At 42.4% G+C, this 16,245-nt stretch overlaps 1 protein-coding gene across 2 annotated transcripts in view; it reads left to right on the forward strand.

Moving 5' to 3' along the window:
* Positions 1-58: 58 nt before the first annotated feature.
* Positions 59-16,245, forward strand: part of TSPAN14 (tetraspanin 14) — a 44,740-nt gene continuing 28,553 nt past the window's right edge. The window contains exon 1 of one of the 2 annotated variants that reach the window (XM_065670760.1): positions 59-562. The gene's annotated coding sequence lies outside the window, so the exon portion shown is untranslated. Of the gene's footprint in view, positions 563-611; positions 751-16,245 lie in introns of those variants that run through there. The other variant, XM_065670762.1, reaches the window with a different exon arrangement.

A 16,245-nucleotide genomic window follows, 5' to 3' on the forward strand; every position in this document is an offset into this window, starting at 1 on the left:
ACTGAGACGCACGGCTTCCCACCCGCTAAGCCGCCCGAGGGGAAGCGGCGGCGGGGGTAGCGTGACGGACGGCTCTTGCCGCCGCCGGGGCGGGGAGGGGGCCTCTGCGCTCGCAGCTCCGCCCGGCCTCAGGGGTCCTCGCAGGGTGCCGGCGGTACTCCGCCGGCTGGGGGGCCGCGTGCGGATGTCGCGGCAGCAGAAGGCACTGGCAGGCCTGCAGGACCCTGTGGGGCTGCAGGAAGAGCTGTGTTTCCTGTGCGTCCCCTTTGTGTGGAGCACGGCTGCGTGTGGGGAGCAGGCGTGGCCGGAGGAACGGGCGTGCATTTCCGCGCTTCTCAGCCGCCGGCGGGAGCACGGCAGCGGTAGTGCGGTTCGACTGTGCCGAGAGGTACACCGGCCCTGGTGGCTGGCCGCGTCTGCCGCGGGGAAGTTCCGGGAGCGTTGCCACGCCGTGTCCATGGACTAGCCGAGGCAGCGCAGGGAGCCCCGGTTACGCCGACCGCCGCATAACGTCCCCGCCCAACTCGGCGAAACTTACCGAGTGAGCAGGCTGCTGCCCCTGGTGAGTTCCTGCCCGCCCAGCCGCCGGCCCCGCGTCCCCCTTAGCCGTCTGACCCGGGGGTCACGCCGCGGCCCGCCTGCACGGAATGCCCCTTTCTGCCCCTCGTCTTTGAGCACGGGCATTTTGATTCCCCCTGGACCATGGCTGGCTGCTGCAACGTTCTTTGAGAGCTATCAGCTGTTGAACCGGTGGGGAGCAAGCGCTGCCCGACTGCCCTCCTCCGGGGCGGGCAGCAGCCCTCCGATTTCCAAGTTTCCCTAAAACGCGGGGCTGTGGTGGGTGTTTGGTGCCATTGTCCTTGTCCGTTAAAGGAAGCCGGAGAGGCCGGGCGAGGCTTCCTCTGGGAGTACACGCGGAGTTCAGTGAGGTGCCACAACGGAGAAAAACTATTTTGTTTTCTTTTTAAAAGCTTTTCGGGGTGCTGCAGCCACAGGGCGGCTTTTGGCTGTCCCACCGGCTGCTGCTAGCCTCTCAGTCCAGGCGTTGGGGTTAGAAGAAGCAAGTGTCCTGTGTTTGTGAGAATCGAGGCCTGTAACTTTTGTTTATTATTATTTTAACTTTAATTGCGTGCGAGCTGTGTTAGCGAGGAACCTTTCTGACACCCTTTCCCCTGCTTGCCGAAACAGGCCAGGCCGCTCAGTGCGGCGTCACCTGAGGTGAGGCTAGGCGAGCCGAGGCCGCGCTGAACTGCCGGGCTTGTTTCGGCTCCTGGGGGTTCCCAGGAATGGTGTTTGGATAATTGTTATATCACCAGTTCTTGTTTGGTCATTTACGTTCTACCTGGTTGTCTTTAGTTTCAGGTGAATGTCTTATTTCTGGTCTGTGACCGCTACAGAGCGCTGCCGAGAAGCCACTACACACAGACCCTATGAGAAGAGTTCAAGTGAAATGTGTTATGTGCAGTGCATGTGGAGAAAGTGTTGGTGTGGTTTGTTTTGTTTTTTCTTATTCCCTTTGTAAACTTTTTTTATAAGGAAGGGAATGGCCCTGTGCACTTCTACGGAGTGGGTTTAGGCTAAGCTGGAAAATGCTTGGTATAACAGAGGACTTGTGATGTTATACCTGCCTGACTTCAGTACTGTATTTTTCTGTGTGTGTGTACAACAAACCACGATTTTACACTTTCAGATTATCTTCATAGGGCTGTTAAGCATACATCTAACTTTACTTCACATACTTCATGTAGACTTTGTGGTTTCATTTTGAGCCTTTGTATTAAAAAAAAACAAAACAAACAAACAAAAAAAAAAAGCCACCACACTGTAAAAGTAAGTTATTTATGTTGATTTTCCTTTCCTTATGGGTCCTCAAAGGTGATGGTGGTGGAGGGAAGGATATTTTAGGATAACTGGCAGGATAAGATTTTTCCAGTACTGCCTTTCTCTTCTTTCTTTCTTTCTTTCTTTGTTAGTTTCTTTCTTTCTTTTTTGTTATAGGGACATAAAGCTTGTGACCTAGAGCTCTGGAATAAAATGGAAGGAAACCAGCTTCTAGAGAATGGACTTACAGAGTATGTCGTATTCAGAAATGCTCAGTGGGGTGTTGATTCCTTTCTGGCTATCTCCAGCAGTGAGTTAGGCATCAGTACTCACATGTTGTTAGAACTTCCTGAGCCACTTTATGTTTACAATAAATGTGTGAAACTTTTAATGTTTGGATGTGGATAATTGAGGTGCTACTACTACTTGCTTGGCAGAGGAATTGTGTGGGGAGAGAAGGGGTCAGGTAGGAACTTAAGCGTAGTCATTGGTGTAAAGTAGGAATGAGCTGTGTAGGGAAGGTACTTTGCAGCTTTTGGGTATTTTTGCTGTAGTTTTAAACAAACACAGGACAGCTCTGTTGGTGGAATTAGTGTTGTTTATCCTCTGGCTAATGGCATGGGAAGAGGGTACTTTTAGGTTATGATTTATGTCTTTTAGCTCTGTTCTTGTGGGGCAGATTGGAACAAATGTAGTAGTATCACCTGCCCTTTAGAAGATTTTAATATTTAAAATTACCATGCCACTGAAACAGCAGTTTTTTGAAATAGATTCCCAAAAGTTTGGAAGTGCATTTGTAATACTGTGGAAAACCAATGTGCAAGTGGTTGGCATTTTGTTTTTGTTGAATTTGCTCATAGATGAACTTGCTAAAAGTGAGGTCTAGAACTAAACCAAAATAATTAAAAGTTACTTCTCTGTCTGGTGTGTGCTCTGTGTGATTTTTATTTAGTGTAAGTTGATCCAGCTAGCTTCATTTGTAGATTCCTTTGTGTTATTGTTCTCTTCAGTCCCCAGGTAAGAAGACCAAATCAGAAGAAACCTCATGAGTCTAAACTAAGTTGTCGTCTTGTCTCTGGGCATAGGCTTTGCCTGACATTTAGTGCCTTGTAGAATAATTAATCTTGTGCTGTTTGCCTGTTTAAAGCCTCTTTTTTCCTCTCTTCCTTGTCCCCTTGCACAGGGGAGGTGGAGTGGCAGAAAAGAAAGAAAATACATTTTTTTTTTGTTAGGAATAGTGGCTGTGCAAGAGCCTTCATGTAGGTAACATACCTGACAGGACCGAAATGGGTTATGTTCTGGGCTTACATTTTTCTGCCTTTGAGCTTTGTAATGCTTAATGAAAGGATCATAAAAAGCCCTTGCTCCGAGCCCTAAAATGCTATCTAACTGGGACACTTTCAGAAAAGCCCACAAGTGAAAGCATTCTTGATTCACATAAGGCATAAATGTCTCCTTTGTCTGAGCCCTAGAATGCTATCTAATTGGGCAAACTGCAGCTGAGAAGGACCTGGGAGTATTGTTTGGCGATAAGTTGACTATTAGCTAGCAGTGTGGCTTTGCGCCAGAAGGGCCAACACTATCTTGGGGTGCATCTGGAGGAGTGTGGCAGCAGGTCAAGGGAGGTGATCCTCCCCCTCTACTTGACCTTGGTGAGGCCTCATCCGGAGTACTGTGTCCAGTTCTGAGCCCATCAGTACAAGAACGAAAAGGAGCTACTGGAGAGGGTCCAGCAGAGGGCCACAAGCATGATCAGGGTTCTGAAGCATCATTTATGAGGAGAGATTGTGGAAGCGGGGCCCGTTTAGTCTAGAGAAGAGAAGACTAAGAGGGGATCTCATTAATGTGTATCAATATCTCAAAAGTGGGTGCCAGGAGTAGGGTACCAGACTCTTTTCAGTGGTTCCCAGTGACAGGACAAGGATCAATGGCCATAAACTAAAACAGGAAGTTTCACCTAGACATAAGGGAGAACCTCTTTATGTTGAGCATGGCAGAGCACTGGAGCAGGCTGCCCATGAGGGTTCGGAGTCTCCCTCTCTGGAAACATTCAAAACCTGCCTGGATGTGTTCCTCTGTAACCTGCTATAGGTGACCCTGCCATGGCAGGGGGAGTCAGACTAGATGATCTCCACAGGATCCTTCCAACCCTTGTGATTATGTGATTCGCTTTTGTGTTGAAGATGTAACTTTTTGCTCTTAGATGTAGCAAGAAGGTTGTTGAGGTGGTGTGTTAAGAATTTGGTCATGTCCAGATGCAAATGCGTTAGATAATCTGTGTGAAGAAATTGTAGGCTAATTTCTAATGAATAACTGAGGAATATATCCCTTACAGATTGCGTTTTGTCTTGAGGCTGACCTCTGATTTTCTTAGAGGGTAGTTATATATAGCTTATGTAACTATAGTGTGTGGCTACTCCTACAATTAATTCTCATAGTCTTCTGTCAAGGTTCCCATTGTGTGTTACGTGTGGCACAATTCGATCACTGCTTAGCACAAGTAAATTAAACTCTTGTTCTAATCTTACTGTGTTACATTAGAAATCTCAGTGAGGTGTGTGTGGGAGAAGTGGAGTTCACAGAGCTATTGTGGAAACTGTTCCTACGGATCCTCCCTTTATGTCATTTTTCTGCTTTTACAAAAAAAAAACAACCTTCACTTGGGTAGGGTATGGTAAAGTATGTGGGTTTCAGACACCAGACAAAGGAGACATTTATGCCTCACGTGAACCAAAGATATTTTTACTTGTGGGCTTTTTGTGCCATTCTGCTTTACACTGGCTTCCTGGGTCAAAACTTCCTGTGTCTGGTAGAACGGGCTTTTGTACTTTGGCATCTATGGTGTGTTTCTAGGGCTAACAGGCTGCAATTCACAAAATCCGTGGACATGCTATGGTTCTTATGTTGCTTTACGCTCAAGTACCTCAGAAAAATGAAACCCTTGAATAAGAATTACTTCAGAGAATTTTGCAGGCTATTGCTAAGGGGGAGTTAAGAAATGGTCCTTTTCCAGGTGATGTCAGATTATATGTCCAAAGGACAGTCTTATGTCTTGCTCATTAGTATTGCAGAGTCCTCAAATCTACAGCTTTTCTATTGCTGTAGCATTGGTAGCTTGTGTGAGGGTAGCACAGCTTGGACAGGAACAGAATCCTTCCTGACCCTTTGGCTCTTGCTCAGCCTAAAGCATCTCTTAAAGGAAAGGTTAATGACAGTGTTAAATATGATCAGGGTGAAGCTCATCAAGGTTAGATATACATAAGTTTTAAAGTTTAATAGTTTGGGTTCCCCCAAAAAGTCTGAGATCTGATTTTAATCTAGCAATCAAAAAAGGAGCAGGGGAATGAAACATTGAGGTTCAGATGACTTCGTTTTGAAACAGACACAATTTAATTACTTAAATGTAGTTGAACATCTTGTATTTAATTTTTTTGCATTGTAAAACAGCTTCTCTTTATCCTGGATGACTGAACAAAGCCTGTTTTCAGTATGGTTGGTGAGCTGTAAAATCATTGTTGGGTAAATTCTTCTATTTTAGGTGTATCACAGGTGAGGATTTAACCTGCAGAAAATAGTGATCTTCAAATATTGACGAGATAAGGGATTGCAGTGTTTGCAGTTGAAACTACTGGACTTCAATGGCCAGGCTTTTGCTGACCTTCTCTACCAGTCTGACCAAAATCTTGGAATTTAAGCCTTTTGAGAGAGAAGTATTTTTCTGCTTGATTATTCTGTTACCACTTATGCAGAAAACTTTTAGCAAATGAAAATAAAATATGCTGACCACAGAGGAACTGTATCCAAACCCAGGGCTCTTTGCAGGATTGAAAAGTGAGTTTATTTTCCTTTCTGGTTCAAAGTGTGCCTCAGCCAATTTGGAGGAGGAGATCACCACTTGTTTTGCTTTGGTGTTTCCTGTCTCTTCCTTTTGGGGAGCAAAGCAACAGTGTTTTATCTCTTTCCTTGTAGTACAGCTCATGCATGATACGTGTAAGTGAAAGAATTTCTGTTCTTTAGCGTTGTGGCTGCTTACATGTTGTCAGGGTCCAGTTGGAGAAAATGCCAGTGCTGGACCCTGTTTCATGAACCCAAGAGTGAAATTAAGACACAGATGAGGTCAAGTACCATAATAAATTAGTCGATTTATTACAAAAGGACAATTATTTTCAAAAAAGGAAATTATTTTAATAAAGGGGATAGCTATAGGACAGATTGGAAAAAGGATGGAAAATGAAGCAAGGATTTGGGGTGCAGCAAGAGAGAGAGTCACCATTCTGGATCCAGTGGTGTCCTGGGGATCCGTTGTCATCATCATGGGTGGTGGTAGTTCTTCAGGGTTCATAGTTAGTATCGGAGCAGAGTGTACCCCAAGAGTCTTTTGGCGGTGAGTGTCCTCGTGGAGACATCCTTCTGGAGTCCCCTTGAAGGTACCCTGTGGAGTGTGTCTCACGGAGTTGCCCTCATGGCGATGTCTCATGGAGGGTGCCCCTCAGGGTCTGTGGTAGTCATTGGTGGAGAGTGTCCTCACGGAGGTGTCCTTCTGGAGTTGTTCTCATGGCAGTGGCTCCCTGACCGTGTGCCCTTTAGTGATTACCTTTTTCCCCTTTTATAATGAGTTGGTGGGAGTACCTCTGTTCTTCATGTCATGTATTACATGTTCCTGGTTGATCACTTTCTCTGGTGTTGCAGCCTGCTGTTCAACTGCATGTGTCTGCACACACCTGTCTGCATCAATTCTTGGGAAAATGGATAGGAATTCCTCGCACCAATGCTCCAGGTAATGGAGGGCAAGAGTCTTAGTTCTTTCCCACTCATCCCTCAGGAAGTGGATGATGGAGTCCCGGTTCAGCTCCTCACTCCTTTCTCAGGCAACGGATGAAAGAGTCTTACCTCAACTCTGAGACAAGATAGGTGGAATTCCATCTCAGTTTCTCATACCAATCTTTGAGACAATGGACAGTGGAGTCTGATTTCTTCTGAGAACGTTTCTTCTCAGAGCTGTTTAATGTGTCTTTGTCTTTAGAAGTACGTGCAAAAGCCGAAAATACTAAGGCTGTCTTCATTCTTGATCTGAAACTGAATGTGAAAAGCAAGGGTGTAATAAACATAGGGCTTTGCTTCCTCTTGATCTTTGAAGTAAGTGTTATCCTGGTACCAAGAAAGAGCTTCTCTCTGTTACATTTCTAGTCTACAGAGCAGATACTCATAACAAATTGATAAAGGTCTTCCGTGTGAAGACCTGTGCTGAAGCCCCCTGATGTTGTTAGGGATCTTCCTTTGGCACTAATAGGCTCAGGCACTTGCTGAGCTTGTCTGTGCATATGAGCTTTTGGCTTTTTTGTGATTTGTTTTATTTTGGCTTGTGTAGTGTACAAACCCAAATTTGTTCATGTGGCCCTACAGCCCTTCCCAGAAATCTTTTTTTTTCTGTTTTGAAGGTTTTTTGCTTCCTGCTCAAAGACTAAATAATAGATACTTGAGTCTTTCTGGAAAGGTGATTTCTTTAAATAATTGATGGATTTAGAGGTAACAAGGCAGCTTCCAATTGCTGCAGCCGCAGCTACGGGAAATAGAATGAAGCACAATATTCAGGATTCACAGAATGCTGTGAATTTTAATATTTTAAAAAGAGCATGATTTGTTCTGCTTGGCAAGAGCTGTCTACTCTGCTTTGGGGCATAACATCAGTGCTGAAACATGTACACTGGCATTTAGAAACTCCTGGAATAGAAAACAAAGTGAATAGCCTCAAGTAGCTTGTATTTGAAGGAAGATACCCGAGTTGTTGAACTGGACTATAGTCTTTATGCAACAGCAGCCTTCTGACTGCTGGGATATAGAGCTGATTCTCTTGATGCCCATTTCTTTCCCTTCAATTTGTTGTTAAATGGTGCTGAGGGAAAAACTTAATGTTGGGTGGAATTTGAATACAGTGATGTAGCTATATATAATAAAGGGTGCAAAACGGAGATTTCTACCCTACCTTGAGTATCAAGTTACTTTAGTTTGTCTGCATGGCAAGCCTGTGGAGGAGGGTTCATCGAAAAAGTTGCTTGACTTGAAACTAATGGATAGGCAATTTAGGCAGATGACTCAGAAGACAAGAAGAGATTTCTTTGCAAAGCGTACTGCATGCTGAGGTGGCAGAGTATTTTGACAAAATGGTCATAGCAGTGGTCTGTTTCTGCAAAGCAGAAGGGCCTTTAACTGAAAGATTTTGTCCAGCAGAGACAAGTGAGAAGGGAAGGTGTTGTTCAGTTCTGTTCTTTCTTCTGAGCTGCACAGCTTCTATAACCAGTCAGCCTGTTAAGATGGCAGTTTCCTGTGTTCCCACATTTTTTTATTTTTTTATTTTTTTCCCCTCTGGAGGTATTTGGTTTTTTGTTTTGTTTTTATTAAAGGCGCAGATTAGGAAGTGTTTGTGTGTAACTTCTGCGCCTTCTAATTCCCCTGGTGCATTTGCTAGCTATTGCATCTGTTAACTATTGCAGAGACTGATGTCTGCATTGGAAAGAGCACCAACACTGTCACTTCATGGCCTTTGCTGCCCTGATCTCCTAATGGCACTGTGGTGTTCTTGGCATGCTCCTAAGGGGTGGAAAGCCTGTTTTTCCTCCTTCCCCTGGGGCGGATGCAGTCTTCCAGTGAGACAGTCAAGGGTTTCTCACAACCTGCCTGAGCACTGGCTGCTGGGGGAAGGGCTGGAGTTGTTCAAACATGGGCTTGGTCTGCAGCAGCTTTGGTCTTTGTCTTTTTAATTCTTTTAACTTGTGTTGTGGTAGTGAGTGCAGCGTGCTCTGTGAACCTAACTAAGTCTCTTGAAGCATTAGCTTATTTCTGTCTTTTGGCTGAGACATCTCATTTGCTGAAGAGCTGGTAGTGGTTAGGTTTGTGAGGTGTTTGGTTAATGCCATTTTGTCGCATCACTAATGTTTTCCGGTATTGTGTTAGAGGTTTGCCTACTAGTTGTTTTTGGAAAGTTGCACAGGTGTTTCTTTATCAGAAAGTCAGTTGGTAAGGAGAATAACTACATGATTGTTGATCTGTCTTTGTGGCCACAAAGCTATTTTCTTTTGTGGCTGTGAGCTCGTGATTGTCCTGCTTGGGATGTGAAATAAGGTCTCCTGGGTTGAGAATGCAGTTGGTGTGCAAGGTGGAGGGTCAGCAAAAGAAAGCAAGCGTTGAAAGCATTGTCCCCAGACCCATCATGTGTTAATACCCTGTGCCCCCAGTAAGCAGCATTTCCTGGTGCAGGGAGGGTTTGCCTCATTTGGAATGAGTGTTCCCCTGGTGTTTGAAAGCATGGGTCCTGTTATTTGAGGTGGGAAGAAAAGTTTTCTGGATTCAGCCCCACATCATGTCTCCATGACATGAAAACAGCATTTAACCAGAACAACTGGTAAATGTAACTAGTACTGTACTTGCATTTATTTCTTAGCATGCTCATTACAAGAGATCAAATATCAGTGTTGGTATTCTTTTTTTAACTTGGAGATACCTTGATCTAGTTTAAATTTTCAAAATATTTAATTATACTTAACGTGTTTATATGTAGGAACATTCAGTGTAAAGGCTAAGAAATACAGTGTGGACGTGGACAGACTGCATGTTATACTGTAAGGAAGAAATGTTTTTAAGGAAAAAACTCCTCAGCAAACTCCAAAACAAATTATATGCTTGAGATTTCTTTAGTATATATTACTATAATTAGTTTGCTGTTTTTCTCTCTCATGAAAAAAAGAAAATGAAGGGATATCCTTTTTGGCTGAAATGTAACTGGAGATTTGAACAAGTGGCATTCCTGGAAATGGAGGAAAGCCACAGCATGTGTAAAAATTCAGGATGGTCTCAGGAAAAAAAAAATGGATTTATCAGCAAAGAAAGTTGGTCTTTTTTCTTTCCTGTCTTTTTTTCCTCAAAGTTGTGACTCATTTTTGTGATATAAAGTGGTATACCAAGTGAAGGACCCATTTTGTTCCTGAAATACTTTGGTCTGTATGGAGGTGTGGGAGTGAGCAGACATGTCTGGAATTGGTTCTGTTACTATTGGATTGCTAAATAAAAGTATTTTTTTTCCCTGATCACTAAATAGAAATAAAATTATTCCCCAAACTGGAAGTTCTGGCTTCTCAAATAAAATATATTTACTTCATAAGGGTTCCAAAACCTTCTGTTGGAATGAAAAGAAGAAAAAAAAAAGTCAAATTACATGCTTACTTTGAGACCACGAGTTTTGCCTTGCTGCTGTTGCTGTTAGAGGGAGTGTGAATGTATCTGCTTTCATGAGATGTAGTGGGAAGCAGCCAAGAAGTTTTGATCAGTTAAGATTATTCTGGCTACTTGTTCTGACAGGCTTTGGTCTCTAGAGTGAATAAACTCCCGATCAGAATGACTGACAGGCTTCTGTGTGTTTTGCTGATAAGCCATCCATTGAACTGTAGTGACAGTGTCTAATGTTGGTTTCACTTATTCTAGTATAATCTGAGTTTTAATTTGCAGAAACATGGATTAGCCTGGAGTGCTTCTGAGGATAAGGCCAGTGAAGGCCCCACCTCCTGTCCTCGTGCTGTTGCCTGCAATTAAATATTAATAGAGAGCCTGAGAGTTTACAGAATGATCTTTCTCTCTTCTGTCTTTTGCTCATGTTTGGATGAGTGCTGGCTTTTAGACTGTTTTCTTGTGATGTTTATGTTTCTTTCTGATGCCTGTGCTTGTCTCTTGCTTTAAGTCAGAATATGGAGTGTACGTTTTGTTTGCAGTCAGCTACTTGGAGCAGATTTCCCTTAAACTAGGTAAGAGATCTATGTTTTACTTGGTGCCTTGTCAGGTGCCTGCTGTATATTGGAGTGGAAAGACTTTATCTGTTTCCTCGTTACTTCAGTGAACCTGATGCTAGTGGAGCAGAAGTAGCATAAACCTAGTAACGTCCAGTGGACAGCTGAGTAAAATTGTACCTCTTCTCAGTGTCAATAACAAAAAATATTTGTTGTTTGAATTTACATGGTCAGTAACCACCTACATTCTACAGTGTCATCAGCTTTCATTCTGACCAGTTTGTAGAAACAAAATACAGAATTTTTGGAGCTGCTTTTATTTTGAGGATTTTTCTTTTTTTTTTTTTTTTTTTTTGAGAACAAGGCCAGCCAGCTGTATCTTTGGTGAAAAGTGAAATTGTTACAATGGCTGTTGTCCTCTGTCACTGCTTTTTAATTGCTGTGGGAGTGATCCCTGATTCTGCTCACCTTTTTCAAGTCTTCCTTTCTGTATTTCTGTTAAAGAAATCAATGGGAGCTGAAAATGTTCCATGGGTGATAGCTTAAACAGCTCCTTGAGTTACAGTTGTGCGGTGTAGAGCTTTTATGCCAGATTATTTGTGATGTTAGTCTAGTGGGCAGCTCACAAGAGGGTAACAAATGATGCCCACATAGATTATTTTTCAGAATTTAAGATGTCAATATTCTGAATGCTAGTCTTAAATTCAGAGTACTTTTACATGGTATTTCAGATGCAATTTATCCATGTAGAAGTAGTGGCTTGGCCAAAAGCAGATGCATAACTTCAGAGTGAGTTGTCTAGAGGGCCAGAGTGGAGCTCATCTGAATCACTGCTTCCTTGTTTTGAGTTCAGGAGCACTGGTGTGTGTTCCTTAAGAAGTTTTTCCAAGTTGCAATTTGTGCTGTAGGGAATAAAGCCTGGTCACTGAAACCTGAAAATTTGTAGGGATCTGCTCTGAGAGATAGTTTTGTGGAGTTTGTATTGGAGCGGCATGTGCTTGAAATATTCCTCAGATACTTTGAGGGCTTTGAGTCTTCAGCACACTACAAAAAGATGACGTCTTAAGAAATTGGTCTGGCTTTGCTTCTAGACTGCAGCAGAAGTAGATATTTTGTACTGGTGGTCCTGAAGAGAAGCTTGTCTTTTCTTTGCGAGGCCCCAGTCAGAGTTCCTTGAAGACACAATTGCAAAAATAAAGATGGCGCTTGCAGTGAGTTCCTGAGTCATCAGAAGGACTACTGTCCCTGTTTCCAGGAACCTGTAAGAGCTCCAAATCCTGACAGTTTTCCTTGCCTTTGTGCTGCATCAGCTTACTCCTTGCACATGAAGATTTGATGCCCAGCACCCAGGTGTTGTACTGAACATAAAGATTCCTTCAGTGGTCAGCTTCTCTCTGGGATGTGGAAAGAGCAGTCTGTAGGTGCCTCTTAATTGCTCTGTTTTCAGAAGGTTCTAAGAAAATCTATGAACTAACCCTGGTAAGGGATAAGTCTTTCAATTCTCTCCCCTGTTCCCACCTCCCCTTGACTGAGCACCTTCAAAGAATGTGACAGTTATTTTGAATGGCACCATGTCTTGAATGAATGAACTGATATCTTTTGATACGTATTTGCTGTTGATGGGGAAATGGAATTAAGTAGTCATATCACAACAAATGATAGGCTGAAGCATGTCTCTTCCTGCATTTTAAAAATTCTTTCTCCTTTGTTTGTTCTTCTTTTAACTTTGTTGGTTTACTTCACCAGCTTTGCATGACTTTATGCTTTGTATCGACAAATGATGAGGAGAGCAGCTAACAGCTTACCAAATGAACTTTCTTCTTTGTTTTCTCTTACCTAAGTTTTGCCCCACTTCTCCCAGCTTTATCCATTTCAGTGCGTTAGCTTCAAGCGTGGTGTAGCTTGTGGTGCTGGTGTAGGCTGCTGGTATTGTAAGGGTGGTGCATTTCCATGAGCATACTCAGAAGCTAGTGCTGCTTCTGGCCTCCTGTCCTTGTTCTGCTATCTCTTGACTGTGCCCACCTCAGCATTTGTATGAGCTTTGGGGAGGTAGATTGGAAGGCTTAAAACTCTTTTATTCTTGGCTCATGGTACAAGATCACAGGTTTGATCAGTTGTGCTACATGATTTGCTATGTGATTGTTTGCTCCACTGAATAGGATGGTTAATGGTTGTGGATTTTAGGAGGGAACAGGGAAGGGCTGCATATGGTGGCAGTACTGGCTGAACCTGGAATTTCAGTGCAGCTTACATAAAGTCATACTGAAATTCTTTACTTCCTTGTAAAGCTAATGCTGTCTGAAGGTCAAAAGGACCTGTGGACCTAGATCTAGATATGTGCATTAGTGTTCCAGTTGTTCTTGATCTAGAATTAATATCTGTGAGGATTTCTCTGCAGATCCAAGTTAGATTATTTAATATATCACACCTTTCTGTTTTAGGAGAGTAAAAATCCAATGACTATGAATATCACTGCTGTAGCATTTTGGAGTTAAGGGTAGAATCTGTGGGTGTAGAAATGCTTTGGAAAAGGCAGTAGCCTCTTGAGAAACAACTGCTTTTCCTCCCCTCCCCCTACTAAAGCTGTAAACACCAAGACAAAATTACATATTCTACTAAAGCAGCAGTGCTCTATTTAATTTCTAAAAATTCCTGTTGTCATGAGTGGGTGATAAAGTGTCAGCTGACACAATATGACTTGCTTTGTCTGAAACAGTAGAGAAAGTTGCTAGTCTGTGCTGCCTACTTTAATCTTCCAAGTGGTTTTTAGTACTGCCTAATGATAGTTATGTAGTCTGTGATGTAAGTGAAATGAAATACTGATGCAGTAGATTTCTAGACTGCTAAAAGATGCCTCCTATATTAGGAAACATGACTGGTTTTAGTATAAACACAGGGAAGGTGGCTGTTTGGCCTTGAGTGGATTGCTTAGTCTGTTTATTTGTAGGGTTAGGGGAAAAAGTCAGGCATGCCCACACTTTCAACTTATGTCAAAATGTCACTCCCACACCAGTAGTGAGCATCTCCTCCATAATGGTGTTTGGTGGTCCATCAAGAACCCAAAGACTCCTGATGAGAATAAGCAAAGAGAGTAAGTCAAATCTGCTTCTTTAATATAAGTAGGTGTTTCAGAATGTAACATCTGTCTCTGGAGCCATGAGCTTCTTTGCAGCAAGGAACCACTGGTAGTACTAGGCCCCTTGTACCTTCAAAGCATTTAAAAAAAAGAAGTATATGGGGAAAAAAAAAGGCATTTTGTTTCTTCATTTTGTGAAAATACTGTGATTGATATTGACTGGGACATCTTGCCAGTTGTATGGGGTAATGGAGAGAAGTGTCTCTTGAGCTGATGGTGAAAATTATGAGGTAGGTGGGGAATAGTGCTTATCAGTAAAGGGTACTTTTGATGTTCTTAATTCCTGGGAATAGTTTCACTGAAGCTGGGACTTGGAACAACTGGATCTGAATCCCAGTGCCAGGGAGGGCAACCTAACAAAAAGTAAGACTTTGGAGTGTGCTGAAATGGTGTGCTTGTCTTTCTGTCTCATAGTACGTTTTAAGCCTCTTTGTCTAGTAGAACTCAATTTTTATGGAATTTAATGATATACTAGTTACATGCCACCTGCTGCCTCATCTTTCATAGTGGTAGCAGCAGCAAAAGCAATGTTTCTTATTAGTAGTGTGTGTGCATTTTACAGTTAGCACCTCTGTCTTTTGCCAGGATCCTGATATTCACAGGGAGGCAGGCAGAACAGTGGTGAAGGCATTCGTGTGCCTGTATCCAGAGAATGTCTGTCCTGGGTTCAGCAGTAGCAGTCATTTTTCTCCTTCTTAGTAGCTGGTGCAGTGCTGTGTTTTTGCCTTTCAGCCTGGGAACACCACTGACAATGTGCTTGTGCTGGCAGCCAGTATATTGCTGTAACAGAGATTTAAACTGATGCAAATGGAGTCTTGGACTTTGCTCAGATTAGTGAGGTTCTGCTGTTGTCTCTAGTGTCTCCTTTTTTTCCCCTCTTCCCCAGACCCATCAGACTTACTGACTTGAAATAAGTGTATGACTACTGAGTACTGAAATAAAAATTTCCATTTGGGGCTAGAGGCTGAGATGAAGTTAGAAAAGCCAAGTGTTCATTCCTTCTCTTGCGTTCTCTCAGCTGCAGGCTTAGAAAAACAGGAGAGTAGTGTTTAAGTTTTCTTTACTATGTCTTTTAATAGTAAGATTTCAAGATGTTGTCTGTGAAGTTAGATGGGTTGGAAAGGTCAGTAACTAAAGCTGAACCAGAGCATGAGGAAACAAAACTGTCTACTTAGAGGCATGTATATTGCAAAACTCGGCTTATGTGACTGATCATATCTAGGGCAGTCCTGTCCAGTCACTGCTTGTGCTGCTATAAAGTACAATTTTCTTTGTTTTAACAAAGGTTAAGTGCTTTTTTGCTACAAATGAACTGTGAGCATTAGAACCTAGTTATAAGGTGAAGTTTTGGAAGGCAAAAAGACTTGTTTTCTATATTTGGTCAAAACTGTATGGAAATCAACATCTAACTGTGGCAAGATCAAGCTCAGGTGTTAATTCTGAATGTTCACGCTCTCTAGCCTGACAAATTTTGCAGGTATTGTTTCTGTAAGAATGTACAATATATACTTTTTTTTTTTTTTTCTCTGGGCTCTGCTGTTTCTATGGAACCCACCAACTGGTTCATTCTGTGTATACAGTCTCTTTACTGGGGCTGTTTAAATAAAAAAACAAAAAGCTTTAGTTATGACTTAACTCAGTTTTACTCCAACTTGTATAGAATTTTTTACTCCATCTTGTATGGCATCAGGTGGAGTAATTCCTTCTTTTAATAATTTTTCTGCTGACATTGTCTCTGTCCAGATGCACCAATCTGGAGTCACCTAGTGAGTCTAGAGTGATGTATCTTAAGCAACCTGTATAGGTAACATGCCTGAAGGCTATTTAGGTGGTGTCTGGTTTTATTATATACAAATTAATGTACTTCATGTCAAGTGGATCAGTATGACTTATATAACACCTGCCAACTTTTCGTATGATCTGAAAATTCCTCTTGTGCACATGCAAACCATTTTAGCCTGAAAAAAAAAAAAAGGGCAAAAATTATTCTTTGTCTACATCTTGCAATCCTACTTTGGTGAAGTCACATGATTTTCTGGTAAAGTATTATACACTTTTAAGTAGTTATGGATAAAACTATTAAAATCTATCCTCCTTGTTTTTTTTCTGCATGGTCTCTGCATTTCTGAAAACTATTTCCATTTGTTGGGCAGCAAAGAAACTTCCTGGCTGGGCTTGAAGAGGGACAGGGGGTGTATCTGGACCAACGAAGGACTCTCATTCTGTTTCCAGATGGCAGCCAATCCTGCCATTGGGTGACCTCTGGAAGGAAAAATCAAAGTCTGTTTGGATAGGAGTTTGTAGTCTCATGGGCTGGAGGTGTCTGTTGTGTGTCCTTGATCTGCTTGTGTGTGTGTGGTTTTTAGCTTCAGGGGAAAAAATGTTTGAGACAAGGCTTGAAATATTTGTGTTGAGATTTCAGAAAACGAGCTCCTCCAGTAAGACGCTGATCGTAGTACTCCATAATTGTCCTGGAAAACAATTGGTATTTCACTTACAATAAAGAGCTTGCTT

This window comes from Lathamus discolor, chromosome 3, assembly GCF_037157495.1.
Source record: "Lathamus discolor isolate bLatDis1 chromosome 3, bLatDis1.hap1, whole genome shotgun sequence".
Taxonomy (NCBI): domain Eukaryota; kingdom Metazoa; phylum Chordata; class Aves; order Psittaciformes; family Psittacidae; genus Lathamus; species Lathamus discolor.